This window comes from Rutidosis leptorrhynchoides, chromosome 10, assembly GCF_046630445.1.
Source record: "Rutidosis leptorrhynchoides isolate AG116_Rl617_1_P2 chromosome 10, CSIRO_AGI_Rlap_v1, whole genome shotgun sequence".
Lineage (NCBI taxonomy): Eukaryota > Viridiplantae > Streptophyta > Magnoliopsida > Asterales > Asteraceae > Rutidosis > Rutidosis leptorrhynchoides.
In genome coordinates, this window is record NC_092342.1 from 283,933,495 (window position 1) to 283,947,568 (window position 14,074).

A 14,074-nucleotide genomic window follows, 5' to 3' on the forward strand; every position below is an offset into this window, starting at 1 on the left:
TCTAGGTGGTGTCCTTTTAACCTTGTTGATAAAATAAAGGTTATGGTTTGTTTTAAAAACGAATGCAGTCTTTAAAAAACGTCTCATATAGAGGTCAAAACCTCGCAACAAAATCAATTAATATGGAACGTTTATAATCAATATGAACGGGACATTTCATGACAGTTACTCTTTCACTATCACTCAATAAACTACTTTAAAACAATATTCCATACATTATATTAACATAAGTTTATTTATAGTTATCAAGCAAGTCTAGGTGTATATGTAACAAGAATGAAATTATCTTATCAAATACAAAATAAAAAGTTGATATAAATAGAAGTAAAATCAATAAAAGAACATAATAAAGGTATAGACACATTAAAAGGTATACTCAAACTACACAGATTACCATATTACCATCTCATTATGTAGCATTATGCAACATTATGCATTATTAATGTCCACTGAATCTGATCCCCTTTTCACCTGCAACACAACTTAACAAAAAGAAAAAAGAAAAAAAATACTATCTGAGGATGGTTTATGTTTCTTTGACATTATGTATTCAAGATTGTGCCCTGCCCAGCCTTTCGAGACCTTCGGTTCTGCAAGACATGATTTACGAAACACTTCTCTCAATTGTCGTTCAAACGGGTCCAGTTCACTTTTAAACGCGTTACAAACTTGACCCACTTCTTGAACGGCCGTTTGCACTTCTTCCTTCTGTTCTGCAATCAACGGAAACTAGTTGACTGAGTCAACCAAATCCATGACCAAATTAATCGACTTTTCCATTTGGTAGATCTCCTTTAGCAGTCTAACGCTATTCTTTCGTTCCCGTTTTTTAGATTCATCAACGATCCTAATATGAAGCAAGTTTAAAGGGGTACCCCACGAAAATTGCCTCGGTACATAAAAATGAACTTGATGACTCCGATCTTAACACGGTATTGCAACGACCAGAACCCATAAAATAAACATAAGAATAAATCCCCTGGTGTAAACGACATTAGCTAAACCATTAGTCGCCGAAATTTCATAGGCCGGAGGTGGGACCAGCCCATTAGCTATTGACTGAATCTGCTTGCTTGCAGACCATGAATTCAGTATAGTCCAAGAAAGCGACCTCGAGTGTCCTGTTTTTGTTGTTGTTCTTTCCCTTTATTCGAACACCCAAAATATCGGTTTCTGTTTGAAAAAACAGAGGCCGCTTCTTTATTTTCATCGAGCATGATAATCGACAAATCAGTCAATGCTTTCTTTGCCCTTTTAAACTGTCCTTCAACAATTACATTCCTTTGTTATTAGTTAAAAGCATTACAATCAATCTCCAAATTTTTATGCCAAGTTTGAATCTTTTCAATTCCATCACGAACAGCGTTACAAATGTCAAGTGCCCAAATTCTCCTATCGAAAAAATCATTCACAAACTTATCTAAAGGCGGTTTTGAAAGACCGGCCTCGTTATTCATCAGTATCACTTTAAAATCTTCTTGACAAGAAATAAAGGCATCCATTAGTTTACATATCCAATCAGGAGACAATAGTTCATCAGCAGAAGTAGCTGAAAGTGCTCGAAATTTCCTGAAAACTTGATGATTAAAAGACCCGAGTTCACAATGAAATTCAGAACTCGAATCACTATAACATCCATGGAATGGATTTGATTATGATCATTCCCGATACCCATAATCGATCGACGAAACATCCCGAACGGCATAGAATAACCACTCGTCGGCATATCGAATTATACGAAAAATTCTTTACACTTTTTCTCAGTTACACAAAGCCCCAACTTCCAAAACCAAAACTTATCATCTCAAATGAACTCAAACAGTATCGAAATTGGACACGAAATTAAACTCAAAACATAAAGTTTTGAACTTTATTGAAATAAAGTTACAAATTTATCAAACAAAACCCTAAGACCCAAAACTAGATACATATAATTCCTAACAAGATACATGCAATTCAAGACTGTATATACACAAGCCACATGAAATTAATAACTAAAAATGAAAGCTTTTGTTAAATTAAAGGCAACTTCACATGGATTATATTTTTGTGAAGATTAAAGAATTTAGCTTGTGGTTACGATAGAAAATAGAAAATAGAAAAAACTGTTTATAACAAAGAAGAATTACTGCTACATGACTTGCCACCTACAAGAAAAGTATACCAAAACTATATTCTTTTTATTTCTCTCATAGAAATTTCCTGAACAAAATACACACCTACACAAATTTCTGTATATATTGTTTCTGTTATAATTTAGTAGTTTATAACTACCTTTAGTAGTTTATTTCAATTATAATCTGCTACGGAGTAATAATAGAGAAAAAAGAAGGAAGTATGAAATATTATTGAATGATTGTGTACTAAATATCCTTACAACTGATTGATATTTATAATACTAAAATTTTACTATACATCTGTGTCTTCAATGATATATGTTAGGTGAAATAGTAATGAAATTTGGATTCATGTGAAAATTGTCATCTACCTTCTTTGACTTTAGTATCATAACACTACCCTTTGGATGTCAATTTATTTTCATTAGATATCAACTAGTACTGCCTCGTTAAAAATCTTGCTAAAGAAAACCCAGTGGGAAAAAAACTTTAGCTAAGGGAAAAAAGAGTGCAGTATAGAGTTGTCTCTCCCTCAAGTAGACATTGCTGAGCTGTTACATCTTTTGAACATGCCTCATTCCAATATTGTGAACATGCGTTCTGAAAATAGCAGTTGGAAGTGCTTTGGTTAAAAGATCGGCAGAGTTTTTGCTAGATTGAACATATCTCATTTCAATCTGGTTGTCCTTGATGAGATCTTGAGTATATGAGAAGAATCTGAGGTTTTCATCTGAAACTATATCATCTAAATCTTTTGTGTACAAGTTTAGCCCCTCTGATTTCTCTACAGTCTCCTTCATGATTTGCTCAAACCGTTGTTTCAATTCCTATTCCCTTTCAGTCTTTTTTTGAGACTTACCAACATACCATTCTTTTCCATCAAACTTATGACCGTTTAGACCGTCTATGGCTTTGGCGCCTCGTCAGCATTTATATTTTGTTCTGTTACTTTTGATACTCTTCTTACATTTGTATTATGGAAGCTGCATTATCTTCATATATAGTTGTTGGTGAAGATAGTTGTTGGTCTTTTATAGCGTTCTAGTCCACAAGAATCAATAATTATTTGTGTCATTGATCTCAACCAAACACATTTTCGAGTAGTTTCATATAATGCAATCACTTCGTCATGATTTGATGATGTTGCAACAAGTGTTTGTTTTAAGAAAACCATAATTTTGTGGTACCTCCATTTAGGAATACATATCGAGTTTGAGATTTATCTTTATGAGGATTTGATGAATGACCTGCATATACATAATCAACCAAATCTTGTTTTGAAGCGTTAGAATAAAATAATTTTAAATCAGCAGTTCCTCAAGGGTATCAAAATATCTGCTTGATCCCATTTCAATGTCTTTTTGTAGGGGTTGAGCTAAACCTTGTCAACAAATTAACTGCAAAAGAAATGTCAGGTCTTGTACAATTTGTAAAATACATAATAACCTCAATTGCACTAAGATATAGAACTTCTTATCCGTAAAGATCTTCATGATCTTCGCGAGGATGAAATGGATCAGTGTAAATATTGAGTGATATATCAACCAATGGTTTTGTCTTTAAAAATGTTTTAAAAATCTTTTCAGTATAGTTTGTTTGATGTACAAGTAAACCATTAAACATATGCTCAATTTGCAATCCAAGGCAATACTTGTTTTTTTTTCAAGATCTTTCATTTAAATTTTTTTAGAAGTTGAATGATTTCATAGATCTCTTTATTTGTTCATATGATGTTATGATCATTGACATAAACAACTTACAATCACATATCTGGACATTGTTTTCTTAATAAGAACACATGTTCAAATAAGATTATTTATATACTCTTTTTTTTATCAAGTAATCACTTAATCAGTTATACAATTGTATCAACCCATATAAAAATCTTTGTGATTCAATGGAATACATTTCTTTGGGTTTTGCATTATATGTTTCTGATACCTTAAACCCTTCATGGATATTCATGTATATATCACTATCAAGTGATTCATTTAAATAAGTAGTAATAACATCTATGAGATGCATTTCTAAATTTTTAGAAACTGTTAGGCTGATTAAGTATCTAAAAGTAATTGCATCCATAACAGGAGAATTAATTTTCCTCATAATCCATTCATGGTCTTTGAAAGAAATCTTGAATTACAAGTCTAGCTTTATCTTGTAACTTCATTTTTTCTCATTTCTTTTTCGGATAAAAATTCATTTTTTTATCTCATACGTTTCACATCTTTAAAAGTGATAACGATTGATCTGAAAACTTTTCTTTTATTGAGCGATTCTAATTCAGCTCGTATTGCTCCTATCCATTGAGTCCAATCATGTCTATTTTGACATGCAATGATAGATTTTGGTTCTAGATCATTATCATCATTCATGATGTCATATGCAACATTATATGAAAATATCTCATCAAGATTTTTCATTTCATTTCGGTTCCATAATATTTTTGAATGTGCATAATTGATTAAAAATTCCATATTGACATCATCAATCTCCTCTGCAGAAGGAGTATTGATTTGTGGTTCTTCTTGAACACTTTCTTTTACCTCATTATCAGCTGATTTTCCTTTTCGATGATTTTTTATCTTTGGAACTAATTTGTCTTCCACGTTTCAGACGTGACAAAAGACTTATGAGTAACATTATTGCTAGATTTGGAATTTCAATTCTTGCTAGAGCATTTACTGCTGATATATATGATTTAGTCACTCTTTTTCCATCTGTAAATGCATCGGGCAATTTATTCGCAAGTTCTTGCGTATGCATTAATTTTTTTTTTGAATTTTTTGTTTCGCATTCTTTTTTGCGAGTATCAAGATACCTTAATTGATGTTCACATCATGAAACATCATTTTATTTATTTTTTCATTTCTTCCCATAATCTAGGAAACAATTTTTCATTAAAATGACAATCACCAAAAACGTGCTGTAAAAACATCACCCATCATGGATTCAATATATCTTATGATTGAAGATGTTTCATATCCAATATATATTTCAATCCTTCTTTGAGGAACCATTTGTTGTGGTGGTGCAATTAAAATTACACTGCACAACCAAATGTTCTAAGATGGAAAATATTTGGCTCTCGACCAAAATTAAGTTGGTAAAGGAGAATATTTATGACTTGCACTTGGTTTAATGCGAATTAATGTCGCATCATATAAATTTACATGTCCCCTATAAATATTGAGAGTTTTGTACTCATTACTAATTTTCTAGTTATTAGCTGCAAGCGTTTATCTATTGATTCTGCTAAACCAATTTTGTGTATGCACATGAGCAACTGGATGTTCAACAACAATCCCTGTAGACATATAATAATTGATATAGCTCCAAATGAACATATATTTAGGCACAATATCCTTCCAATATGTAAAGTTTTCAGTTGCAATTGTTCTATTTTCAAGTAATATTTGTTTAAATAAATAAATGTGAAGACTGAAGACGCAAATGACGATTTGAAGACGCAAATGACTAAAAAAGCTCAAATGTACAAGATACAATCAAAGTGGTTCAATTTATTGATGAGAAACGTCTAAAATTGAAAAGAATACAAGCCGCGAAACGCAAAGTACAAGATATCTAAGCATACGAAAAGGGATTCGAAAATCCGGAACCGAGACGTAAACCGAGCATCAACGCGCGAGTCAACGGACCTAAAATTACAAGTCAACTATGCACAAGAATATAATATAATATATAAATAATTATATATATATTATATATTAAAAAATTAACAGCAGCCCACGTTTTGTATTTATTGGATGAGCTGGATTTCGAACCTCCGCAATCGCGGAGCTCAGAGGCAAAAATGTATCGCAATCGCGGAGCTGCTTGGTCCCAAAATGCCTATAAAAGCCAACGAAATCTGCCGAGTTTTGTACACCTTTTCCAATCTCTCAATCTCTATATGTAATATATTTATATTATAATTTTAATTTTAATTTAAGATTAATAATAAATTATGGTTTAGTTGGGTTATTGTAAGAAATGTTTTACTGGTTTTAAAGTCGAAACTCTGTCCGTGCGACGCTACGCGATTAATAACCACTGTACGCTATGTTCTTCCTTTTTAAATTAGTGTCTCGTAACTAAGTTATTATTATGCTTATTTGAGCGAAGTAATCGTGATGTTGGACTAAATATTAAGATGGGGTTATTGGATTTTGTACCATAATTAGGGTTTGGACAAAAGACCGACACTTGTGGACATTGGACTATTAATAGATGGGGGGTATTGTCTAATCGAATGACAACTCATTGGAATCTGTCGAACCTATCTTCAAATTAGTTAATCTAATAATTATTAAATGATTATGCATGTCCTATTTAGTGACGTTTATACGACATCTTTTACGATCATTTAATTAATTATTCGGGTTGGGTAATTGATTATTCATTATGGCCAAGTGAATAAATTAATGTATCATGGAGTAATTATAACAGGGGTGGATTATGTAAGTAACTAGAGGGGGGTAAATAGTTACTTAGTCGATTTTTAAAAATTTTCTTTAGCGTTTTGTTGAACTTGATATAGTGTGCTTTGAAATGTTTGTTCTCTAATAATGCTAACAACACAAATATAAGTTAAATTGTAAATAAAAGATAAGGGAAGAGAGAACAAGCACAACGATTTATAGTGGTTCGGGAAGATGTTAACTAATCTTCCTTAATCCACTCCTCAATTCTACGAATTGAGATTTTTCTTCACTATGATACTCCAAACTCGGTGGAGTGTCCGGATACAACACTAGTACTTCGATAAGCCGCCCCTTATGAACTCTTACATCCCTTTGAAGACTTCACAAACGCATATATCTCTTACCACAAGATCCTAATGAACTTATCCTAGTGAAAACACAACTATCATCTAGATCCCTTTAAGAAGATAGTTTACAAGTAAACTTACAACTTTAAGCTTACAAGTACTCTTGCTAGAATCACTCTAAAAGATTACAAATTGGGTATAAGAATGATATCAGTAAGTATGAGAAAATATGAGTGCAAGAGGTGAGTCTTCAAATGCTTCAAGGATTGACTTTTATAGGAAAGAGAAATCTGCCTGGAAGTCATACGGCTCACTGCACGGTCGACCGTGGTTCGACCGTGTACTTCTGACATCTGATTCTTATGGCCATTTTTGTCCTTTGAAATTTGTCATTTTGCCTTGTTGGGTAGCTGCAACTAGTGGCCAATTACTTCTGAAATTATCCTCATTACCCTTTATATTTTGGACATAAGCTTGGAAGTTGACATGTCCTTTAAAGAAGAAAGTCTTTAATCCTTGACCAATTGCCATTGATTACCAAAAGAGGTAATTGCAGATTTTTGTCTCTTGACAAACCATTAACTTCCAAAAATCTTCATCAACTTTCTTAATCACTTGTCATTTAGCTTATGGAAGTTTCTTGCCCTTTAGAACATTGTTACAACTTAATTGAACTAGTTTGAATCTAGTTTGAACATGATGATTCTTGTTACAACTTGACTAGACTTGAACTAATTACATACTTGCACAAATAATGATACATAGAACTAATGGGAGAGCAACTCTTTAATTAGGACTTTAATGACCATTATTAGTATGTTTAAATGATATTATGAATTGGGGTAAAGGGATATGACACTTGAGTGTTTTAGCCTAAATCGAGCTTAAAGTGTCATTAAGATGTCATTGGGTGTGATTAATGAAAATTAGCATCTTTTGGTTCAAAACTCTTTTAAGATCAAAGAGGGCAACTATTATAAGCATGTTTAAAAAGGTTTTGTAAATTATAGATGGGAACTAGTCAAACTTTATTTGGTCAAGATTGGTAACAGAAAGAACTGCGGTCGGGCTGCGGTCGTCCGTGAGTTCAGCCGTGGGTTTGCAGTTTTAGAACAGCTTGAACTCGTTGGTGAAGGACACACACGGTTGATGTCATGGCCGACTGTGGTTCAGCAGTGTAGTAATTTTCCCAAGATGATTTCTTAGTTATTGGTCTTTTGCTAAATATAGTTTAGGCCCATGAACTCATGTCGTCCTACATATGATTTAACTTCTCAGTTCTTGTGTGTCATCATCAAAACAAAGTGATTATCTTTTGAGTATTATGCTTTGAATCTTAACTAACAGATTACATACAAGGGTAATTGGTGTAATTGTTAACAAAGTATTAAAACCTTGGATTACACGCAGTCGATAACCTGGTGTAATTATTAACAAAGTATTAAAACCCTATTACAGTTTGAATCCCTAATTAGTTGGAATATTTGAATTCGAGAATAAGGTTAATTTGACGAGCATTTTATAATTATGACCGATGGACTATTATGGACAAAAACCAGATAGGTATCAAATAAACCAGGACAAAGGACAATTAACCCGAAGTAATAAATTAAAATCAAAACGTCAAACATCATGGTTATGGAAGTTTAAATAAGCATAATTGTGTTATTTTATATCTCATCGTACTTTTATTTACTGTCATTTTATTCATTGTCATTTTAATTTTGTCATTTATTTTACGCACTTTAATTATTGTCATTTATCTTTACGTTTAAAATATAAAATCGACAAGCCGGTCATTAAACGGCAAATCCCCCTTTTATATATTATTATATATAATTATATATATATTGTACAAATATAGTTGTTTAAAATATAGTGCAAGATAAGCCGTCTCCCTGTGGAACGAACCGGACTTACTAATAACTATACTACTCTACGATTAGGTACACTGCCTATAGTGTTGTAGCAATGTTTAAGTATATCCCATCTGTAAATAAATAATTAACACTTGTGTAATTTGTATAGTATTTCGTAATAAAAATATAAGTATTTCGTATACATCGCTGCACACATCAATAATCATTAAATGCTTGAGATGTTAACTCACCAGCATTATCAAGTCTCATCCTTTTAATGGTGTAATCAGAATAATGTGTTCTCAATTTAATAATTTGTGCAAGAAACTTTGCAAATGCCATATTACGGCTTGATAACACACAAACATGAGACCATCCGCTAGATGCGTCTATTAGAACCATGAAATATCAAAATGGTCCACATGATGGATGAATTGGTCCATATATATAACCTTGAATTCTTTCAAGAAACATTGGTGATTCTTTCTCAATATTCTTTTTCATTAATCACCATATGTGCTTTTCATTAATTACCATATGTGCTTTTCATTAATCACCATATGTGCTTTTCATTAATCACCATATGTGCTTTTTCATTAATCACCATATGTGCTTTTCATTAATCACCATATGTGTTTTTTCATTAATCACCATATGCAATTTTCATCATATATCCTTTTCACCATATACGCTTTTAATCATATGCGCTGCGCTTTTCATCATATGCACTTTTCATCATATGCGCTTTTAATCATATGTGTTGCGCTTTTAATCATATGCGCTGCGCTTTTCATCATATGTGCTTTTCGGTGCTACATAGGTATTTCTCATTTCCGGTTATCATTGACTGAAAATCATATCCATTATAATATATATCAGAGAAATTTAACAAATTTCTTTTTGATTTGAGAGAAAACAAGACTTTATTTATCAGAAAATTTGTACCAATTGGTAACATGAATTTTGCCTTTCTCGTTCATTTTATCAAGTTTGCAATACGTGATATAGTATTTATAATTCCTTCATTTGATTTAAATCAATGAAATATTTCTTAGATTTGATCATAGTGTGTATGTTATCACTATCTACAATACATAGGTCTTTACCATTTAATTGATGTTGTATTTCAGCAGGATTCATACTAAAATTTCAAATAAGATAAGCAAATAATGAGTTATATTTCAGCAAGATAATCATATTATATTACCTGCAAACAAGTTACAATATGAAGTATGTAAAAGATAACACTTAATAAACATGTGCGTTATGGTCTAAAACTATTTATTTATGAGTGATACATAACAAGCTAGACATCTTAGAAAATTCAAACCATTCAAGTCTCAAGGTATCTCAGGGTTTATTTAATCGAGATTTTTCAATAGATTCACTCCCGTTTTCTTTTCTTTTGGGACTTATTTGTAGAGATAAACAAGATGTTCGCGTATTCAAGAAATACTAGACTGATGATCCACGTTACCAGATCATTAATAAGAATCTCCGGGATTCTTATAAGAGCGTCTACTAACATCTTCAATTTTATTCTTTCATGGATCACCGTTATTTCTTGATAATTAATATCGTATCTATCTTTGAGTATTTTCCATAATACACTTGGATCTTCGATCATATAATATGTAGATTCTAAGGACTCGTCAATATGTTTGCTAAGAAAAATACTTGCTATTGCTTTCTCTTGTTCGGAACAATTGTTATTTTTATTCAGGGTTTCTAAAATACCGATTGATTCGAGATGTTTTTCTACATTCATAACCCATGTTAAGTATTTGTTCCCACTTGATTCTAAAGGAGCAAATTTAAGCCTTTTCAAATTCGGCATTCTCTATTATCAAAAAGATGAACAACATAAATCATAATCATAATCAACTTCTATTCATAGACAAATAATAAAATAAAATTAGAATCATTTTAAATTCATAAGTAGCAAATAACAGAATAATGGCATGATTACAAATGATAAAACCACAAGAGTAGGATAGAATATAGGTTCACCCGGTGGTATATTAGCAACAATGATGATAGTTAGTATGACCAATACAATAGGAAAAATCATCCTTGTGTAAATCATCTTCACAAAAAACTTTTTGAGAGTGGTAATCTGAGAAAATGAAGATTGATTTGTGAAAATGTGAAAACAGATATATTTATTTTATATTTGAAAAATATAGTCGTTATAACATCGTCAGTTGACGTTAACAACCGTTATGTATATATGACCGTTGTAACGTCGTTAGTTGACGTTAACGACTGTTATGTACTCGTTGTATTAATAATAATTTTAATAAAAGAATTTTATTAGTACAAATACGATTACTATAAATACATTTAGTATAAATACGTTTAGTATAAATACTAAGATTAAGAGAATAAACATATTATGCATAAATAATAAATTTTAAGAATAAACATTAGTATGCATGAAATAAATAATGATTAATTGCATAAGTAATCATAAATGTTAGATAACATAAATATAAATGTTAGTGAAGTTAATAAAAGTTAGATTACAAAAATATAATTCAGGCGGTATAACCGACCATATATAACTTAAATAACATAAATATAAATGTTAGTGAAGTTAATAAAATTTAGATTACAGAAATATAATTCAGGCGGTATAACCGACCATATATAACTTAAATAACATAAATATAAATATTAGTGAAGTTAATAAAAGTTAGATTACAGAAATATAATTTTACTTATGATGATAACTAGTTTATAACCCGCGACTTCGCGGGATTATGCATCAAAATTTTTGTAACTTCTTTTATGAACATGGTGAACACAAAAATTGATAAGTCTTCTGCAAACGATGTGCAGTCAATCAATAACACTACATCAGTTTCCATCAAATCTTGTTTGTTATCTTTCAGTATTGTAGCCGAAAATAAACTTTTGAATCTCATTATCACTAAACCTAAAAGATAAATCAAAGTTCCAGCTATTAATAAACTTTAAGCATTACTTAAATAAATCATTTTACCTTGTGTTTTTTTCCACACTCATATCAGCTGGAACATCATAAATAAGAAATAATAAGTGACAAACATCATAAAATCGAAACACTAAAGAAAAACCAATGGACCCGAAACACTTACAACATGTTATCAATATCGAACTCCTTGTGATTAAATGACATAGTTATCTACAGACGAATATGAGTATTTCAGCATTTTCATTACGATTGTTATTGTATTATTGTATTGTTAATTTGTTATTGTTACTGCAATTTTTTACCAAGTAACTCAACAACTTGATGTTTCAACTAACGCTTTAATTAAAATAACACATCAAACTTGAATTTCATTATTGATAGTGTGGATGAGAGCGAATCATTAGACTCGGTCCTATTTCTTACTTAAATGACATCCAGTCAAACTATACAACCTTAAATGGGTCTATCCATGTTATGTTTTTACAACTTAGTGGTCAGAAGTTGCTTCAAGTATATTTGTACTGCATAAAACTTCTTAAATATATGGTATCTCAAAGTTGTTTGAAAACAAAACTAAAATGTATAGGACAACCAAGTAGTGATTTCTTATATAGATGGTATCTCAACATATGTCTGAGGTACTTATTCAGTAAACATAATTTGTAGACCAAAAAGTTACTCCAACCTAGTCGAAAGATTAGCTTAGTACAGAGTAACACAAACCCAATTATTTTAACATAATTGGGTTTTTCTGACCCCCTTTGACTTGTTAACCAGCATGTCTGACCCATCCATTTTGCTACCACCACTAATCATAAATATGAAATAAATGGCACACAAATTTGTTATATAGTCCTTGTGATCATATAATTCATAACTCTCACATTATGTGTGCACATCAGATATCAAGAAACTTGTAAAAAAATTAGATTATTTAAATTCAGACATCATGAAAGCAAGTAGTATACCTAAAGTAAGAACCTAAATTCAGACAAAAAAATAAAATAAGTTACACGTATTAGAACCAAATAATCATTCCGATTAACTTGTAGTGTGTCACTTATAAACCAAATGGAGACATACCGATTAACTCTTGACCGATTCATTCCCATATATGTGACGCCCCGTACAAAATCATCGTGTACAGTACATCAACAACAGGATCATTACAAGGTCAAACACTATATGCTGTTTGAAAACCAGTTTTGCATTCATGAACAGATAACGTTTTACAAAAGATGAATAGGAAACATTAACATGAGTACATGACACTAAGGTCATTACAAAGCTATTGTTTTAAAAATAACATAAGTTGCGAATGCAAAGTAAAAGTTCCATGCTTGAGACATCTCTAAGTAATGCAGCGGAAGTCTAACACAGCAAGTCTGTAACAGCAAGTCTATACACCAAGACTAGAACAGCAAGGCTAACAGCGGAAGCAACAACGTCTAAACACCTGAGAAATACATGCTTAAAAAGTCAACACGAATGTTGGTGAGCTATAGTTTGTTTGTATTCAGTAATATAATGTAGGCCACGAGATTTCAGTGCTTCAAACAAGCATTTCAAATCAGTAATTCAAATCAGTATGATAAAGTATATGTATAACCGTGGGCACCAAGTAACTAGACTTAACATTTATAACCCCCTGAAAGTACACTTGGCGAGTGCGTATGTTCATGAAGTATTAAACACCCGTTAAATGCTAGCGCGACTAGCCCGAGTGGGGATGTCAAACCCTATGGATTCATATCTAAGATTCGCGTTCACCGGTTCAAAAACCAATGACTAAACGTTACCGTGCTAAGGGGAATGTTTATGCCGTTGTATAACCCACACACATATAAAGTTTAAGTACTCGTGCCTAGTATGTAAAACGTAAAAAGCGCATGTATTCTCAGTCCCAAAATAGTTAAAGTAAAAAGGGATGCTATAACTCACAGTGAATAAGCAATACAAGTTGATACGAAAGTGTGCAAGTAGAAAGTCTGTCCGAAAGGTCGTCAACCTAAATCAAAGATTACTAGGTCAGTAGGTTGTCTTTATAAGTTCTAATAGTGCATAAAATAAGTTTAAGTGTCATCATCATCATCATTCATCATCATAAAAGCCAAGTAAGTTAATCAAGTATAGTGGTCAAAACAATAGGCTGAATTGGATCAGCTGCTACGACTTCTACGTAAATCGAAAAGACACAAAATCAGTGGCCATGGCTCCGTATGGGAGTCCTCTAGTTGATGAACAATTTATAGACTCAAAATCATCTTAGTTTGACCGTGGTGATGGTCTAAGTGCGAGTAGGTCCGAATTTTCAGCACAACGTTACAAAGGAGTATTGACTTTCGGAAGGCCATAGATCCTAAACCGTAAC

At 31.8% G+C, this 14,074-nt stretch overlaps 1 pseudogene; it reads right to left on the reverse strand.

The window, feature by feature from the left end:
- Positions 1-314: 314 nt before the first annotated feature.
- LOC139873331 (protein ROH1D-like) lies at positions 315-1,961 on the reverse strand (annotated as a pseudogene).
- Positions 1,962-14,074: the final 12,113 nt, after the last annotated feature.